General features: G+C 43.2%; 1 protein-coding gene across 1 annotated transcript in view; it reads left to right on the top strand.

Annotated features, from left to right (window-relative positions):
* The window catches only part of RBM38 (RNA binding motif protein 38), a 38,498-nt gene that overhangs the window by 15,941 nt on the left and 2,054 nt on the right, over nt 1-20,503 (top strand). The gene's annotated exons all lie outside the window — the stretch shown is intronic.

The raw sequence follows: 20,503 nt of genomic DNA, 5'->3' as shown, positions 1-20,503 counted from the left end.
GAGTTCCACTTCTGTGTGTTGTTAACCCACACTGGAAATTTTTCCTCCCCACAAATAGTCAATAACTGTTTTAGATGTGTTAGAGGAGGGAGCATTCCTAAATAAGGAATCTGTTCTTGGTCTTAATAGCCCCAGGGGTGGGGAAGATCACAAAGTTTTATGTGGGTCTATTTCTCTTTCCTTTCCCCTTAAGAACCAGTATTTGTTGGGGAGAGGGAGGCAATCTCAGAATAATAGCAAAACTCCAGTGTGTTCAGTGTGGTGGGTTTTTCTTTTGTCCCTGTGTGTGTGTGTTAATGAGTGTCTCAGTTGCTGACATTTCCTAACTTTGCAGTTCTTGGCTAACATAGGCATTTGCAGAACTGATTTCAGAATTAGATTCTTGCATTTTTAACCACCACCACCCACCACAACATTGAAAATAGCAGGCATGTTAATGGTAATGTACCATGAATACTGAGCTCTCAGCCAATGAAAGTTGTGCTAAAATAGTTATTAGTAGAGCTTTTAATAGAGTGTTACTGGAAGTTGCTGTGTAGAACAAAGCCCCACTTGACAGTAGCTTAAAGTTCAGTTGACAGGCCAAAAGTAGATAGGTTGTATAGAATGAGTAGCGCAATATGGGGCAGGAAAACACAACAAAGCACTCTTAATTTTCCAGCTCATCAGTGAATACCCAGGCTAGAAATTGCCTGTGCCTATCCGTCAGAAGTGGTCTTCAGCAAATCAACTTGCCAGGAATGAGGGAGTTCTTGATTTTGGGAAGCCAGAGCACTTAGGGAGGGAGGTGGCATTACACTGGGTAAATTAGAGTGCTATGGGGGAAAAGTGGAATAGACTTAAAGGTCTTATGTTCTCCATTTCTCAGTGGCATCTGGAGAGGTTTCTTCCCTTTCCCACTCTTCTGTACCATTCCTGTGACTCCTGCACATCTGTTGGTGGACTGGATGGATATGTGCTTTTACATCATTTCCAGTTTCTTACCAGAAGTGTTTAGGTTGTGTCACTCCCCTTTCCTTTTGCAGAGCTACTTCTTCCATACAGTTACCTGAGAGATAACTGAGTTTCTGTGTTTTAGTATAAAACAAGGGAGTGAGGTCAATGGACTAAAAATAGTGCCCAAGCCTAATTATTGGGGGGGGGGGGGATGTTGTTGTCATGTTTTGAGGCACATTGCACTATTTTAGATGCAGAAGAGGATTTCTTTTAAACAGGAAATGAACTGGAAGTTGATTTCCAGGTTACTGTTTTTGTTTTGTTTTTAAATGCTTCTTTTCAACCTCAAACAAGCTAGGTAATCATTTTAGCAATCTACAGAAAAAGGAGATGGTGGGGGAATGAAGACATTAGTCTCCTGTTGGGGGCTATTGGGGGCATTTTAATTTTTTTTCAGGGAGCAGCCCTCCAAGGGCTCCTGGAGGGCAATGAAACCCTTCAACCCTAACAGTTGTTCACCCTTCAGAGATAAAGCTGTGTTAGTCTGTAGAATCAATATATAGAGCTCTGGTGGCACAATGGTTAAATGCCTGTATTGGAGCCACTCACTCACAGACCATAAGGTTGTGAGTTCAGTACCAGCCAGGGGCTCCGGGTTGACTCAGCCCCACATCCTTCCGTAGGTCGCTAAAATGAGTACCCAGCGTGTTGGGGGCAATTAGCTTACACTTCATAAACCGCTTAGTACATTCTCCAGAGAACAGGACCCAGAACATTGCATGCAAGCTACAGGAAAAGATTCCATCTCAACATTAGGAGGAACTTCCTAACAGTAAGGGCTATTCGACAGTGGAACACACTCCCTCAGAGAGTGGTAGAGTCTCCTTCTTTGGAGGTCTTTAAGCAGAGGCTGGATGGCCATCTGTCGGGGATGCTTTGATTGAGAGTTCTTGCATGGCAGGGGGTTGGACTGGATGGCCCTTGTGGTCTCTTCCAACTCTATGATTCTTTGATCGTTAAGCAGTATAGAAATGCACTTGCTATTACTAAATCTTGTAGCACCTTTGAGACTAACTGAAAGAAACCAGTTGGCAGCATGAGCTTTTGTAGACTTCAGTCTACCTCTTCAGATGCATTTAGTGGAGTGGAAACCAGGGACAGACATATACAGCCGCCCCTTTGTTTTTTTGCGGGGGATTTGCCAATATTCAATCCCTATTGGCTTGAATGGAGGCATGTGCGTGTGCTCCATTTTGTCCCCCCTCCATTTGCCACCCACAAATGGGCGAGGGATGCAGATTCCAAGACCACGAGAATGGAGGGGCTACCATATATGCCACTGGTATGTGAGAATGTCAGTTCAAATCCAAAATCCTAGTTGTTCAGTCTTGATATTTAAAAAATGAAGGAAGGAGGAAAATAAGTCCTTTAATTTCAGTATAAGCGTTCATGGGCTGGAGTCTAGTTCCTTAGATGCATTGCCTGTGTATTAATGCCTAGTAAGTTAAATTAGGATACAGGATGCAGGATACAGAAACAGAACAATTTTATTATTAATACTGGTAACAAATCTTCAAAGGGTTGGCACAACATAAACCTTCTGTAAATTGATATGCAGGTCTTGAGGTTGCCAGGCTGTTAATTATCTCTGAAGTTTTGAAGCAATATATATATCTTCTTTCAGAAAAGTTAGTTTAGTTGTAGACAGTGTTTTTTTTCCTTATAGATCCCCCTTTCCCTGTTACACACACAACAGTAATAAAAACCTGTGTGTTGCGCTAAGAAAGCATTCTCCCGTTTCTCTTTTAATAAACTGCAACTTGTGCATGTATTCAGATATTTCCTTTTCAGTCTTCCCTTGAAATTCCTTTGTTCCACAACAGCCACTTTATGAAGTGAGGCAAAATGTCCTGGAAACCTGAGGTGATCCTGACACTGTGTATTGCAGTTTCTCATGTCAGATTTGTACCCATTTAGCTTTCTGCACAGAGCTGTGTTTGTCCTTTGTAAAATGCATAGGACATTGCTAACAGAATATGAAATGTATTACACTGGAAGATGTCCACATAAATGATCTCCTGATGTTGTGGGTGACATTATTAGGACCTGTAATGGTGTGTTCAGAGTACATGTGGAGACAGAATTGGGATCTGGGCTTGTAGCAGAGTCTTGTTCCAGACTTGTCTCTTTTCCTTCCCTGTCTTCCTCAGTGTCAGCAGCTGCAAACCTCCAGCCTCCATGTCTCAATCTGAATTTTTTCCCCTCCTATATCATTAGAGCTACCGGTATACAGGCGCCCCTCTGTTTTTGCAGACTTGGAGTTTGCATCCTTCACCCATTTGTGGGAGGCAAACAGAGGGGGACAAAATGGGGTGTGCGCCTACGGGCACACACCTCTATTCATACCAATGGGGCTTGAATATTGGTGATTTTCTGTTTCCATGGGGGGAGGGCAGAACAGATCCCCCTTGAAAACGGAGGGGCAGTGCATTCTTTTTGACTGCCATGCTCTGCCAAAAAGACCAATTAATGGATCTGAGAGCAAATCAAGTGTGAACTCTCCCTAAGAGCCAAATTGACTAAACTGTGGTTTTCATGATTTGGACATACCATGAAATTACTTGACTCAATTGGAAAAGACACTAACGTTCAACAAAATGGAAGGCAGTAGGAAAAGAAGAAGACCACATTCTGGATGGATTGACTCAATCAAGGAAGCTGTGGCCCCGAATGTGCAAAACCAAAGCAATCCTGTTCCTGACCAGTGCTCTTGGAAGTGTTTTGTTCATAGGGTCACCATAAATTGAAGCTGACTTGATAGCAAACAACAACAGCAGCAATATGTTCTTTGTAAAGGGTAAGCTTTGTAATAAATGGACTAGATCAGAGAAGAGAGAGCAATGTCAAATCCACATTTTAGTTTCCTCAGCCTTTGTCCATTCACCAGATCCGTTTGCCAATTATTTTGTCTACCTCCCCAACCCCCCACTCCCAAAGGAGAAAGTGGACTCCCAGGGACTGAATGACCGCACCTAAGGGGTGGCCAGCAGCCGCTCCGTTCAGTGCCGGATCAGGGCAGCAGAAACTACATGCCACGGCCCTGATCTGGCATTTCCGTGGCTCAAAAAGGAGCCACAAAAAGCAGCTCCTTTTTGCACTGTGGAAAGGGCATCTTTGCCACCGCTGCAGCACCTTCTGGTGGACCTTTTCGTGCTGCGTAATCTGGATGCAGTGTTAAAGGAGTGCCGTGATGCCACCTGCCATGTGGTTGGGCATACAGCATAACAGCAGCATCAGGGCAGCCTTGGGGCATGCGTAGTGTGGATGCCACGCCCCCACTCTGCACTGAGTCCAGCGTACACTCGTCCCCCGGGTTACGAAATTAATTCGTTCCGGCGCCATTTTCGTAACCCGGGGGACTTTCGTTAGCCGAATCCCCATAGGCGCTAATGGGGAAAAGCCGCGGCTCCGCCGCGGCTCCATTTAAAACAGCGCCGGCTTTTTTTCGCAAGCCGGGGAAACCTTCGTAACCCGGAAATAATTAATTAATTTTTTTTTTTTCGTATCCCGGGAATTTCGTATCGCGGCGCGTTCGTATCCCGGGGTACCAGTGTATAATGCCAGTCTATACAGGCTGTAAGGGTCTCAACAGACGACCCCTAAGGAGCAGCTTCATGCTGCCCCTTTCCTCACCAGATTGGGGCCGTGGCAACCACACACTGTGGCTCCAATCTGGTCTTTCCTTGACACAAAAAGAAGCTGCAAAACCGGATCCTTTTTGAGCCGTAGAAAGGATGCTTTGGCCGCCACGGCAGTGACTTTTCAGCGCTCCTTTGGTGCTGCACCAACTGAGCACTGTGATGCCCCTTGCCATGTGGTTGGACATACAGCATAACATTGGCATGGTTGCGGCCGCCATGCCTAAGCTGCGCCACCCCCACATCGGCATATAATGTTGGTCTGTAGAGGCCCCTAGTCTTCATTTTGATGAAGTGCTTTTTCTGCAGAAAAGGAAGAAAAAGCTTGAATGGATTTAACTGGGAAAGAGGGAAAGACTAATTTCTCTATTTTTGAAAATAGATTCCTGCAGGATTGTGTTGGGGCTTGCTTGGGAAGTGGGGATAATACTTAATTTTCAGAAAAAGATCTGCAGAGGATAAGGGGAAGCAATGTCATCTTCCTTATTGAACCTTCTTCACTTGCTAGGGGAAAAAAGAAAGACAGTCTCCATGAATTCAGAGGCAGTTTTGCTATATTCCTGCTGGTTAGTAGAACTAATCTTTGTTTCTCAAGGTCTGGCTCAATTGTGGAATCCTAGAGAAAATTCCCTAAGATGTAGGCTACTGTGATGTCATCTGTGATTTTAAAAAATAGCCATTGAAAGGTTGCACAAAATTTAGGGATGAAACGATGTGCCTTTGCTTTAGGAAGTCCTACCCTGGAGCTTAAAGAGTTAAGCTAAACAGTAGATTGCTTTCTTGCTTTCATGCCTTCTCCAACCACTGCTTCATGGTCCTGGTTACTAATGCAATTTATAATATTGTTATTAATGTCAAAATAATAAATAAATACCTATTCACAGTGCAATAAGGAAGGCCTCAGCTGTATTTAGAAATTACAACATGGAGGCTGGACACTAATACAGATGCTATTTACAACGGCATTACTCTGATAAATATGGCGTATGTTTTTGCTCCAAAGATTCAGCTTTGAGTCTCGACTGCACATTTTGTGCCTGTGAGACTAGTGGTAACCCAGTAGTTGTTCCTTGGAGCAACTAAAGCCATTTCTTCTGGGAGCATCTTGGAGGAACTGCTTGTCATCATGGAGGAACAACTTTGCCACCAGCTTGTTTTCCTGGTCCTTCCCCAGCAGCTTCCTCCTCCTTTCCCACCACTCCTGAGTTTCAAATGTGTATGGCTTAGAAAGTATTCTGAAATCTCTGCCAGCATGTTATTGCACACATTTGCATAGATTGTGTAGTTTGGCTTTATGGTGACTCTGTGCACCTCCTGAATTATATAGGAGCCAAGATGGGCAATTGTGCTAGGTCCAAAGGTAAATCTGATTTACCTTTGAGTGCTTCATAGACTGCCGAAAATGTCTAAACAATCCAGATGGGGCTGGCTGGAAGTATACAGTTGTTTTTTTTTTAAAAAAAATAATAATAACCTGGCACTTTTTAATGTTAAAATGTTCAAGGGGTGGTTCCTGGAAAGGGCTCTGCAATATATTCAAAAAGAGAATTGCAGTTCACCATTTATTTTTGACCCCCAAAAACTGTAGTCCAGGGAGTCTGGAACAGTCAAGGGTCACAAAATTTGCCTTGGGGCCACATGCAACCCCAGGGCCACACTTCATCCACCTCTGTGATGGTTCTGCACTAGCATAACCAGTGGATATATTTTTAACAGACTTGCACAAGGAGGCGTCCTTATTCAAGCTATTCCCCATAATTCCTTGGCTGTGCAGCAGTCTGGGATGCACTTGAAACTATCACACAGCATTATTTTAGCACTAAGGTTCCACTGTAATTGCCATGGATGCATTCTATGGATTCCTGGGGTTTGTAGTTTGGTGAAGCATCTGAGCTCTTTGGCTGAGAACTGTAAATATCCTTCACTAACCTGAAAATCCTGGGATTCCACACTGGAATTGTAGCACTGTAACTGTGTAGTGTGAAAGGGCTCCACATGTGATGCTTCAGCTCAGCTCTGTGTCACCATTCCAGGCTGGCTGCCTCTTTTATCTCTCCAGCCCCATGGAATTACACCATCGGAGCCCCCAGCAGGATTCCCACCTATTTTTGCATAATTGTGTAAACTCATATGCTTGAAACATTGGTGGCTATTGGCTTTGAGGTATCACTTCCACAGAAAGAAGCTGCATATCTTAGAATCCCAGACACAAGGGACAAACAAGGTCATTGTTCTCAAGTACAAATGCAGTGAGATGGTTATAGTAGCTAAGAAAATGGACACTAGTGCTAGATCTGACCAGAGCTTTGGAACAATACCATTTTTTTAAAAACTGTAACTCCCAGAATCTCTCAACCAGTGGGGATCACTGGCATGGCTTTTGCAGTTCATAACATTAAATCTGTCACATTTTGGACCTGATGGCCCTTGATTTGATTTAGCCGAGATAGTACAGTAATTCTTATGGATACCAGTGCGGAATCTCTGTCCCAGACCTTTCACAATTGCCCATCCCAGTTTAACATAACTACAGGTGACAGATCCTGGAGTTAGCTTTGTTGAAACCTTTCTGGCAGAGAAGAAAAGGATTTCTGCAAAATGCCAAAGATATATCTAAGAGAAAATGCACCCTTTCCCTTTTGTAAGGTCTGTGGTTTCATTAATGTGCATAATCTCTCCACAAATGCCAATTGCAATATTCTATGCATGGATGCTATGTCCAGTTTGTCACTGACAGGCCTCCTTTTGGTAACAAGCTTCTGTATATTGAACTACTGTACACTGATCCTCAAATGACAAACACAGTCTACTTCTGAAGTCATACTTGAAGCCTTACCAGCCTGGTAGAACCAACCAGAGTTTTATCTCATTACTGCTGTTGAAGTAAGATAACACTTCTCAGTCCACTCAGTTCCTGGCTAAGAAATGGAGCAGGGAGGGAAGAGAGCTTAGGAAAATTACTTTTCTGAATTATACCATCTAGACTATATCAACCACTACTGACCATGTTGTCTGACTGATCTTTGGATTGTAAGTCAAAAAAGTAACCTTTCCAAGCTTATGGAGGTTGACCGTTTGTTGCAGCAAAAGATCTCAGGGCAGCCCTGATCCAAGACAGTATCGGTTCAGTTAGTGCTTGCATAACTTTATCTTAGTTCCGATTGTCATTCAAGATGTCTGTGTATAGAATTAAAATGGCTAAGTATAGAACTAGGAGATTCAGGGGTTCCTGTCTACTGTAGGTTTACTTCCAACATCCAGGCCCAGCAAGCAGCATTCATGTACTCATATTGTAGGAAAGTCTACTTTGCTTGGTTCATCTTTTCCTAAAAGGTCTTGGAGAGTCCCAAAGCTCTCTCATAGAGCAGCCTACTTTGACTGGGTTATTAAGGTTAAAGTGAGATTCTTTAGAGGAGAATGTGTGAGATCATTTAGAAAAGAAGGTGGATGCACATGTAAAAGACAAAAAACAGATTGTGGCTCCCTCCTTGCCATTTGCCTGCTTGTTAGCTGCTCTTGGGAGTGCCTTTTGTGAAATCTTGCATAGTTAAGGGAAATAGTGGTACCAGAACAGTGCTTGCCTGTAGGCATATTGTTAACTGTTGATTGCCTGTCTCGCCGTTATGTAAAATTGGCCACATAATAGTTATTGCAAGGAAACCTTGGCAGTTTAGTCTGACTCACTTGAGTGGGCAATTGCAATGGACAGATAGGCACACCCCACAAGCAAAATGCTGTCTTTTCATAGATCAGTAGAGTGGTCTGGAGAGGTGGCTGTGCATGTTCACAAATTGGTCCAATGTGGTTTCAAAGCTGTAGTGGGAAGCATGTGACCTTTAGCTGAGGGTAAGCATTCCAGGGCTTGCATCTACTGCCTAAAATGTCACCTTCAAAATCCGCAGAAATGGCCCGAAGTTCATTTCTGGAGTGGAAAGTTTCTCAATATGGTTGTGAAAGGTGGATAGTGAAGAAAGCTGACAGGAAGAGAATAATCTCATCTGAATTATGGTGCTGGATGAGACTTCTATGGATACCATGGGTTGAGAAAAAGAATTTATGGGCCTTCTAAATATTTTCTCATGTATCATTCTAATTACCGGTATGTTCTTTTTGACAACCATGGACTGCCAAAAAGACAAATAAACAAGTCCAAGACAAATCGAGCCCTCGTACTTACAATCCAAATCAAGAATTCACACGTGCAAGCCAAGATGACTAAACTGGGGCTATCATACTTTGATCATATCTTGAAACGACTTGATTCATTGGAAAAGACAGTAATGCTCAATAAAGTGGAAGACAGTAGGAAAAGAGGAAGATGACATTATAGGTGGATTGGTTCAATTTAAAAAAAAAAAAACATATCCCAGACTTTGCAAGTTCTGCTCAGGGCAGTTGCTGACTGGGGCTATTTGAAGGTCTGTCGTTCATAGGACTACCATAAGTCGATGTTGTCTTCATGGCAGGCAACAGACATAAAATGCACACCCTATGCAAAAAGGCAAGTGTTGTAAGAGGCTTCTAAGATCACCCTTAAGAGAAGGGACAGAAGACAAGTGATCCCGAAATATTTAACGACTACAAAAATGGCCTGGGAGGGCCTATGTAGTTCCACAATCACTCTTGGCCTGCCCTTGCTCTCTGTGTTGTGGGACTATATCTCCCGTCAGCCCCAACTAGCATAGCTAATGGTGAGAGAAGATGGGAGTGGTAGTCCAAAACCATCTAGAGCACCTGTCTCTGTTTTTATCTCTATCTCTTTATCTAATCTAAAAGGAGTTTTATAAAAATGAATGCAGCACATGTGAAATGTGTAAGAAGGATATTGACAAGCTGGAGCATGTATAGAGAAGAGTGACCAAAATGGTGAAAGGTTTAGAAACCATGACCTATGAGGAAAGATGTAGGGAGCTGGTTATGTTTAGCCTAGGGAAGAAAAATTTAAGGGGTGACATGATAGCCATGTTTAAATATTTGAAGGGATGTCATATGGAAGATGGGCCAGCGTAATGGTTTGAGTGTGGACTACGACTCTGGAGACAAGGGTTTGAATCCCAATGTGGCCATGAAACCCACTGGGTGACCTTGGGCAAGTCACACTTTCTCAGGCTCAGAGGATGGCAATGTCAAAACCTCCTCTGAAGAATCTTGCCATGAAAAAATCGAGGATAGATCCACCTTAAGGTCACCATAAGTCAAAAATTACTTGAAGGCACAGGACGACAACAACATATGAAAGATGGTTTGTTTTCTGCAGCTCCAGAGACTAGAATACGGTGCAATGTATTCCAACTACAGGAAAAGAAAATCCTGACAGTAAGGTTTCTTTGACAGTGGAATACACTGCTTCAGAGTATGGCAGAATCTCCTTCTTTGGAAGTTTTTATACAGATGCAGGATGGCCATCTGTCAAGAGTGCTTTGATTGTGTATTCTTGCATGGCGGGGGGTGGGGTGGGGTGGTCTCTTCCACTCAGTGATTCTATTTGAGGGATATGTGACTTTTCAGATATCTACAGACTCCCTCCCTTTCCACTCTCAATATTGTTAACTTATATTATTAATTGATTTGGATTGCCTGTCAATCAGTGGCCATGATTTCAAAGTGTTTTTTTTAGCCAAGGAGTACTCAGTGGTGATTTGCCATTGCCTTCCTCTGTTTATAGTTTACAGCAGCAGTGCTTCCTAAACTTTGGTCCTCCAGCTGATTGGACTTTAGCTCCCAGAATTTCTGTTAGCCAAGCTGGCTGGGGCTTCTGGGAGTTGAAGTCTTAAAAAAACAACAACACCCAAACCCTGGAGGACCAAAGTTTGGGAATCACTAGTCTACAGCGCCTGATATTCCCTGGTGGTCTCCCTTCCAAGGGCTAGCCAGGCCTGACCCTGCTTAGCTTCTCAGATCAGACAGGATGTACAGGATTCAGGTGGGCATCATTTTATTGTCCTACTGCAAACCTCAGAGTCCTTCAGCTGCTAATGTCTTCCTTTTGGCTGCATAAGCAATTGATCTTGAAATTGGTCTTGTTGCTTGAACATTAGAAGTGGTTGAGTGGGTGATGGTCATGGTACAGTATTTGTAGACCAGGAAAGCGAAAGTAAATTCATCACTTGTGGGCAAGGTTGTTTTTGTTGTAAAATGTTAACACTCCCTGTTTGGTTTCCTCTGTTTCCTCCCTCTATGGCTTTTTTTTTCTCCCTCCCTTGTCACTCATTCTTCTACCCACTTCCTCTCATAGTGTGTGCATATGGAACCACCTCTGAAGGTTGTAGAGGAAGACTCAAAGTACTAAGCCAGCTATCTTTCAGAGGTGTTTTATTTATCATCCTGCCCTTTCTTACTATAGGCTGAGTATCTCTTATCCAGAACGCTTGCGATTAGGAGTGGTTTGGATTTTGTAATATCTGTATTTGAGATACCTTGGAGATGGGACCCAAATCTAAACACAAAATCCATTTAGATGGCATATACTGTACACCTCTTACACACCACTTGAGGCTAATTTTATACATTTTTAATTTTGTGCATGAAACAAAGGTTGTGTACACTGAACTATCACAAAGCAAAGATGTCACTATCTCAGCCACCCATGAAAAAAGCTTTCGTTTTTGAAATATTTTGGATTTTGAAATAAGGGATACTCAGCCTGTTACACAATTCAGGCCAGACCTTGGAAATCTATACTCGGGAACCTGTCTGTAAGGACTCTGGGAGCTGTGGTCCAAAAGATGAGCTTTTCCAAACTCTGGCCTCCATTGGAGGCTGCACTCCTGTTTCCAGTACAGCAGGGACTAAAGTTAGCCACATATGTGTCATTTTTGGATAAAAAGAGGCTAGCTTGGCCTACTGCAGGTATTTGAGGTGAAAATTGGCCTCTGCACCCACCATAGTTGACAAGTCACCATGATGTAACCGCTAGAGCTCTGAGAAAGCAGGTTTTGACTCTCCACTCGGCCATCGAAGCCCACTGGATGAACCTTGCACAAGGCACATTCTGTCAGCCTCAGAGGAAGGCAAGACCAAACCCCTGTGAACAACTTTTTTCAAGAAAACCTTATGATAGTGTTACCTTCAGGTCACCGTATGTCAGAAATGACAAGAAAAACCTGCAATAGTTGCCCACCCTAGCACTATGCAATCCTCTTCTGGAAAGGGATTGGAAGAGCCAAGCCAGGTTTATTAACTATGAATTGGGTTTTCAAGCCATCCTGCCATTTTCCTGCCAGTTCCTTTCAGCTGTTCTGTATGAAAAACAGACTAATCCAGCCTTGCCCTGTCCCAGTGATTTTTAGGTATGTTGGACTGCAGTTCCCATCATTCCCAGCCCAACACATCTAGAGAGCACCTGTTTGGGAAAGCTTGGAGTAGCTACACATTTGGAGAACTTGGAAAATCAAGAAGTTTTTATTTCCCTGGATCACAATTTGCCAAATCTCTCAGCCAGTAGAAGTTGCCATCCAAATTTTTCTCCTTTTTTCTCCTTTAAAGCTGAGCAGGTGCACAGGCAGTTGCTTCTGTATACCTGAAAAGTTTTCTGTTTTTGTTCTTGTATTTTAGTGATGCACAGTGATTGTTATCTTGCGCTCTGTTGCCCAACAATGATTTTTTTTTTTGTCTGCTTGTCCAGAGCCGATTTCTGGTTGTGCTAGTTGGAATGTACTGCTGCTTATTGCAAGGGGCAACAGAATGAATCTAGACAGAAGCTTCATATCTATTTGGGGTGGATACCTTTTTGGAGCACATGCAAGGTAGCTCCAACTGCCAAAGTCTTTTTCTCTCTCTTTCTCTTTTTTCATCATCTAAGGCTGAATTTGCACCACAGAAATGATCTGGTTTGGCACCACATTAATTGCCACACCTCAATGCTGTGGAATTCTGAGATTTGGGGTTTGCTGTGGCACCAGAGCTCTCTTATAGAGGTTAAATATCTCACAGTACTACAGTTCCCAGACTTCCATATCATTGAGCCATTGCAGTTAAAGGGGCGTCAAACTGGATGATTTATGCAGAGTTGATGCAGCCTGTATGTCTGGATGGATGGATGGATGGATGGATCGACAGAGAGACAGACAGAGTCCTTGCCATAAAGAATTTATTGTTTACCTGTTGTACCAGTTGTCATTCTAGTTTGTTTGCAAAGCTGGGATCAATTACTTCTCTAGATTGCAGCTGCCAGGATCCTCTAGCTAGCCTGGTCACTGGCCATGCTGGCTCAGGAACTGGGGCTGCTGGATGATGTACTTAAGTAATTTTTCTAAGTTCATTTGGCCTGATCTCTTAGATGCCATGTGTACATGATGACTAAGACTAGTGTAATGTTGGGAATGACATCAGACTTAAATCATCCTGCTTTCAAAAAACAATTTCTAATAAACTAGCTATGGTCATGTTAATGCAAATATCCAGCTGATTTTGGTGGAATATGAAAATAAATGAGCATTAAATACTAGTCAGACTGCAGTCCTACCAGAGAGTGAGGCCCACTGAGCAAGTAGGACTTGTGTCCAAGTAAATATGCTTAGGATTGTAGTGAAAATCTTTTCTCCCCCTATGTTAATCTCTTTACAATAAAATGTGGTTACAAAAATCAAGACTCATCTAGTTGATATATTTAAAACCTATGTTTGGTGGTCAGGGAGAGAGAGTTGTTACTAATTCTGGTTACTTTCTATTTGTTTCTCAGTTTGGATCTAAGGAGCACATAGGGAGTAGGGGAAGGTATGGAGTATGTCCCAAACTGCATCTGTACTCCAGGAATATGGTAATCAAGTTTGATATGACTTTAACTGCCGTGGCTCAATGCTATGGAATTCTAGGAACTGTAATTGTGCTTTCTCTGTTAGAGAACTCTGGTGCCACAGCAAACTACGAATGCCAGAACTGCATAACATTAAGCCATGGCAGTTAAAGTGGTGTCAACCTTGCTTATTTCCACAGTGCAGGTGCAGCCCCAAATAGACTCTTTCCAAGCCTATTCTTTCGAACAGGTGTGGCAAAAATCTTGCTCTCCTAATATTTTGGTTTACAGTGCCTACACGCTGTTACCATGGCCTGAAGCTAATGGGAGCTCTAGCCCAAAACACTAGGAGAGCTAAAAGTTGCATACACCTGTTTTTAAAATGGTGTTATTTATCCCTATACACAAACTGGTAATGCACCTTGGCAGCCATATGTCATTATTTGGATCTTAGTCAGAGTGTGCACACTCATGAGAATGTGCACACTCACGAAACTAAGCACACATTTTATGAAGGATTATTATTTGTAGTCAGAGCAGAAGGTGGTACAGGGGATGTATTTAAATAGATTAATTAGTGTTTGATGGGTTTTAATAATCGTCTCTTCATATAAGATGGAATGTCAGTATACACATGTGGACACTGCAATTTTCCCACATAAGGAATCCATAAGTCATACTCTTCCTAAATAATGCCTTTTTAAAATATAGATAGATAGATAGATAGATAGATAGATAGATAGATAGATAGAGATATAAAATCACACACCTGATGGAATTACTTGTAGTGAAGTGTTTTCCTTAATGTACCTCTAAATGGGCATGGTTGGCATGTTACCTCATTCTACTATAAATGATTTTTGAAGCCAATTAAAACAATTGCACACAATTAAAAGCCAGTTCCAGGAAGTAGTAAAATTGCATTATTGCTATATGGAGGAAGCTTTATCACAGTCAGTGGGATTGTGAAGACAAAAGTCTTCTTCCAGCGTCTCTTCCAGGCCAGAATACAGTCAGCCCTTCTTAAACATGAAGCATCCACGATTTGAAAATATTCCAAAAAAAAGTATAAATTCCAAATATCAAACCTTGATTTTCCATTTTTTATAAGGGACACCATTTTGCTATGTCATTATATTTAATGGGTCTTGAGCATCCACGGATTTTGTTATCCATGGGGGATCTTGGAACCAAATCCCAGCGTATAACAAGGGTCCACTGTATTATCACTCTGCTTTGGCCCCTGCATAGGTATTTTGGACTTCAGCTCCCAAAATCTTTCTATCATTAGCAATACTGGCAAGGGTTTGGGGTAGGGATGCCATAACCCGGCGGCCCCCGTGACAATCACGCTTTTGGGGGGCCCCTCACGGTCAAGGTCCGGTTTGGGGGGCCCCCACGCCTTGTTCTCGGTTCGAGGTCCGCTCCTCCTGCGGCCATAGCCGTTGCCGCTAATACGGCTGGCTGCGGCGCCAACCCACCTCCTCCGGCTCCGCCTTCCTCCTCCTCCTCGGCGGCAGTAGCAATACTGGCAAGGGTTTGGGGTAGGGATGCCATAACCCGGCGGCCCCCGTGACAATCACGCTTTTGGGGGGCCCCTCACGGTCAAGGTCCGGTTTGGGGGGCCCCCACGCCTTGTTCTCGGTTCGAGGTCCGCTCCTCCTGCGGCCATAGCCGTTGCCGCTAATACGGCTGGCTGCGGCGCCAACCCACCTCCTCCTCCGGCTCCGCCTTCCTCCTCCTCCTCGGCGGCAGAAGCGCTGCCGCCACCGCGTCAGGGCTTGCCCACCCATGCGCGCACGCACTGGGCTCCATAACAGGAGCTCGTCCCTAGCTTTGGCCAGCCAGCCATTGGCCAGCTGGCCAAAGAGGACGGGCTCCTTGGCGCGTGCCGCCCAGGCCTCAGCAGGGGCCAGTGGCAGCGCGCGCGCCTGCCCTGCTTCCCTCTGCGCGCGTGCGTGCATGCGCGCCAGCCATCCTGAGGAGGAGGAGGGGAGGAGAGGAGGAGGAGGAGGAGGAGGAGGAAGGAGCCGGAGGAAGGGTGCCTTGAAGGGGCCAGGGCAGAATTGGGGCGGAGGAGAGGAGGAGGAAGAGGAGGAAGGGTGCCTTGAAGGGGCCAGGGCAGAATTGGGCCGGAGGAGGAGGAGGAGGAGGAGGAGGAGGAGGAGAGCTGAGTCAGTGGCCATTAGGTCTGCCTTGGTTTTTTGGGGTTTTTAAATTATTTTTAAAAATATAAAATAGTTATTTTATTTTATTTTATTTTATTAATTTTTATTATTGCTTTTCATTTTTTTTATTTCTTTAATTTTTATTATTGCTTGTTTTATTTTATTACATTAATTTTTATTATGAAATATATACACCCCTGTCTTGTTTTTTATTTTTCCCCCATTATTTTTTATTATTAAATGTATGGAAGTACATTTTCTGTGTATTTATGGCACTTTGAATGCTAACAAGTCTGCCTTTCTTGGACAATTATAGTGATGATGATGGTGGTGATATTGATATCAACAAGCCTCTGAGGCACGGCCAATGTAACTTGCTGTAATTTTTACAAACTCATGCGCAGTGAAGAAAAACCACAGTCCCTTGACCAAGTACACACTTCTGAGAAGTACAGTTGAACCCGAGGGCAAATACATTTCTGCCATCTGTCTAGGAATAATGCCAAAATGTCCTCCATTTTGATCATGCTTTTATATTAACATTTTTTAAAAATCCTCAATTTTTTTGCACGTCCTCCATTTTGGTAAAAATGTGTCCTACATTTGAAAATGTTGCCCTACATTTGTCCTACATTTGTCCCGGTTTGGAGCTCCTGACTTATGGCAACCCTAGTTTGGGGGAGGTTGTGTCCCAAACCTCTGGAAGGCTGAAGCTTCTTCATCCTTGAGGTCCGTGTGTGTGTATCTGAGAGAGAGAGAGAGAGAGAGAGAGAGAATATATATATATATATATATATATATATATATATATATATGGAGCCCACTTATACAGAAAGGCAGCTTGTTAGGAAACATTGAGTAGAGTTGCTCCTTGGAACATGTGCTCCTGTTCCAAACTCCCTTGCGAGTTCCAAAACTCATGCACTTTTAAGCCCCATTGGCTTGAACGGGGTGCATACATGTGGGGAATGTGCCATGGGCACGCATCCCATTGGGATTAATGGCGGTCACCCCTCTGTGGATTTTCAAGTCCGTGGATTTCAAGTCCGCAGACATGAAGGGGTGACAGTTTTTCCCTTATTTACTGAAATTTATTTTATTTTTAGATTTATTAAATATAATTTATTAAATAGATTTATATTTATTTTCTAAATTTATGCCCTGGGTCATTTTAGGAGAGGTTGGACAAATTCTTTTTTTGGACTGGCTGGGGGATTCTGGGAATTGCAGTCCAAAAAAAAATAACATTTGAAGCTCTACCTTTTAAACATGGGTTAAAATATGAGGTAGCAATAACTGATTATAAGTTAAAATTGGTTATGTCCTGTTTTGCATTTATATCAGTGTCTGTCTTGCATTTGTTTGTGCATAATATTACATGTTTTTGCTTTGTGTCTCACTGATTCTGCTTGTGGCAATAGGATAGCACTTTGATCCTGCTCATGAGTCATCTCTCCAGTCTTGGGCCCAAGGTGTCAAATGTAACCTGACCTGGATTTTTGCAACAAGCTTCAGTGGTTCTAATTTTAGGCTTGACCGTGTTCTTTGGTGTTTGTGCTCCAAGGGTTTGTGGTTGTGTTGTGCCAGTGATTAATCAGTGACACATAAAGCACCTCATAAGTTGGCCATTCACAGAGTGACTCTGATGTGTGATGACAGTTTGAAGATCATTCGATTGATGGTTTTTATAATCACATTTCAGATGAAAATTTTCTTCTGACATTAAGAATTGTCCTCTGGCCCTTATTCAGGATCCCCTTATATTTTAAACAGAATGGGAAAGCAGAATAAAGATGTTAATCTCACCTTCTTAACTAAGGGAAAATACTGTACTGAAGATTTAACATTTTTGACTTGCCTTCAGACCTCAGAACTGTTGCTATTGTGCAAAAACAAAGTAGCACATCAACCCCTCTTAATAACTGCAAGCACAGTTTTACAAACAACACATTCAACTCTTCAAAATGTAAGTTTTCTTCAAAAAGGCACTCTGAACCACCCAGTGCAATTCTAACACAAAAATGTTGAAACTGTTGTTGTTGTTCTGTGTCTTCAAATCAATTTTGACTTACAGTGAATCTGTCATGGGATTTTCTTGGCAAGATATCGTCAATGGAAGTTTGCCATTGCTTTCTTTACAAGGCTGAGAGAGTGTGAATGTCACCCAGTGACTTTCCATGGCTGAGTGGGGATTTGAACCCTGGTCTCCCTCAATTCAGTCCAGCATTCAAATCACTGTATTACACTAGCTCTGTTGAAACTGTAGGGGGTTAGGATTTCTCTTTTCAACAGGCTAAAATGCACTTTTGCCAGCTAGTGTCAGCTGATTACTTTCTTTCTTCTTTTTTTCCCTTTTTGTTGTTTCATGTTAAGTTTATTATCAGTTGAATCTAGTACAAGTCTCAGCCTGTTAAGGGAATGGGGAGGGTGTTTGCATGGTAACTTCAGAGAGATATGAATAGGGAGTGGGTGAGGAGAGGGAAGAGTAAACAGAATAAGCATTTTGTGTGTTACAACAAATGCCCCGTAGTCATTGCCAAAAGGAGAAAAAAAGCTTTTGAGTATTGTGGCAATACATGTTTTAAAACATGGAGTCAGTGACAACAGAGTGGAATGTTAAATAAACTTTGGGTGGAGGGGGGGGGGAATACTTTGCTCTGATTATAAGTGGAAGAAACTGGCCAGTACCTTGCAGATGAAATACTGAGAACCTTGATGGTGGGCAGAAGATAAAGTTTTGACAACTCTTGTTTGCCAGGCAATCTCAAGCAGAAATGACTACTTTTTTTTCTGCCAAGCTCTGTGTCAGATATTAATCGACTTTTTTTTGTGAACTGCTGTGGAAATTAATAAATGGGCAGCATATAAAATATACTAAATAAATAAAAGAATCTAAATAAATACCATACTGACATATTTGCTAAGTGTCTTCTAAAGAGAGACTACAAGCACAGAAGCCCAGTTGGTCATATCACTAGGTCCAGTCCTACAGTTAGGCAGACAATGGGGGGTATTCTCCTTTGTTTAAGGACAAAATGGTGTATGGTACATGACTTCTTCCTGGTGCTGCTGCCTCGCGGTTCTCAGCATGGGCAAAAAAACCTGTCCTCATCCTGAGGCCAGTGCTGCCTGTTCTCATGATGCATGGCAACCCCTGGCAGAACATTATGGGCTTTCCCCATTCACCCAACTTTGCCCTGGAGTTGGCATAGTTGGGGAAAACCCCGGTGTTCCTTTGAAATCCTGGGATGAGCACACAGTTTTGTGACATGCAAACAGTTGGATTAGGCCCGAATTGGGCAGAGTCATCTGTTCACATGCCAGGCACCGTGCCATCCTCCTCCTCCCTGCTGAAAAGTACAGGGAAAGAGGATGGCCTGTCCCCAGTGTCACCATGTCTGCACCTGCAGGAGCCCCATGGACAGGTCACCAGGTGCACCACTGATTTTCTGAGGGTGGGCATGCTCATGAAACCAATAGAAGAGAAGATAGGGAGATCCCCTGACCACACTGTTTCAGGGACAGGCCAGCTGTGCCAATGCAGTGTCAACCTGGCTGGCCTGTGCAAACAATGCTGCACTGCCACACCAGGGGCAGCCCGGTACATACAGCCACCATCGTGGTCAAGATGGAGTTAATTGTGGAGGATAATGCTCTGACTCTCCCTGGACTTATGGCCTGTTCAGACAGGACCTCAGATGTCTTGGAGGACATTATTCCAGCCCCAGTGCTGGATCAAGATTCAGCAGCCTAATCTGCCTCTTGTATGTAGAGTGAGGAGAGAGCGTCATCTTCACATTTCTTTCAGGCAGCAAAACAACTTGGACCAGTCCTGTCCATTGGTGCATTTTGGACAAAGTCAGCAATGGGCTGCCCTATCATGTACATTCCCTGCTCTCCAGAACAGTCAGACAATATATTTTGTTCACTGGGAACGCTCAGTGCTTACTGGGTTGTTTTGGTTACTTCCCCTCCTTTAAAGATTTCCCCTCCTTTACCATTTTCAGAGACTGTTGATTCTTCGCTTTCTTTCCACCTGTATCTGTATGTCTGCATATGGGCAGGGGGAGGGGGATGCTCTTTCTGGCTAGATAAGGATCCAGATTCCAAAAAAACTGAGTTCCTAACAAACCTCAAGCTCCTTGAGTGGCCCAGGACTTAACTCCATGTGATGTTAAACATGTTGCCTGCAGTATCCTGCAGTTTTTCTTTTTTAAAAATTGTAAGCATCAAGAATTGGATAATTTGAATGGCAGCAAGCAGGGAGGAGAGCTTTAATTCCCTCCTAGCCCTCATGCTATAATAAGCAACAGCAGGGAAAAGGTCTAACTGACACCAGTTCTCCTGCCAGAGATAAGTGAAATCATTCTGATACCTTGAAGGAAAGGTACTCAGCACCTAACACTATTCAAACTATTTTAGCCCCTGGGACAGAAAAACACATAAGCAATTATCTCCTTGCCTGGCAAGACAAGGATAATAAATTAATAACATTTGCTTTTTTGTGATACCCCCAATTTGTGACTTGCCCAGGGTCACCCTGTGGGTTTCCATAGAAGAGCAGGGATTCAAACCTTGGCCTCCAGAGCCCTAGTCCAATGCTCAAGCCATTACACCACATGCTTACTTACTATTACCATGTACTTACTATTCAAATTTCTTTAAAACTTCACATGATGCTGTGTCAAATTTCATAGTATATGTTGTTAGGTCTCAGGCTACTCAAGAGTTTTAGGCTCCGTCATTGGGATTCACCTCTGGAATGCTGGGTAGCTGAGAAGGATGGAAAGTTCCTGTTGACCAATCTGGGCCCATGGTTGCAGACCTGGCCACCATTTTGCTTTCATTAATCTGGAGAGAATGCTGAAAATGGCTTCTGAAGGATGTCTTTCTCCCACAGGCATCACTATGCATAACCTGGTTCATGTATGGTGATTCAATGTGGCATACTAGAGAATGGCGTATCT

Source organism: Sceloporus occidentalis, unplaced genomic scaffold (genome assembly GCF_023333645.1).
Source record: "Sceloporus occidentalis isolate IW3139 unplaced genomic scaffold, rSceOcc1.0.p SCAF_3, whole genome shotgun sequence".
NCBI classification, from domain to species: domain Eukaryota; kingdom Metazoa; phylum Chordata; class Lepidosauria; order Squamata; family Phrynosomatidae; genus Sceloporus; species Sceloporus occidentalis.
The sequence above is the reverse complement of the archived record's forward strand: the minus strand, read 5'-3'. Positions and strand labels throughout refer to the sequence as shown.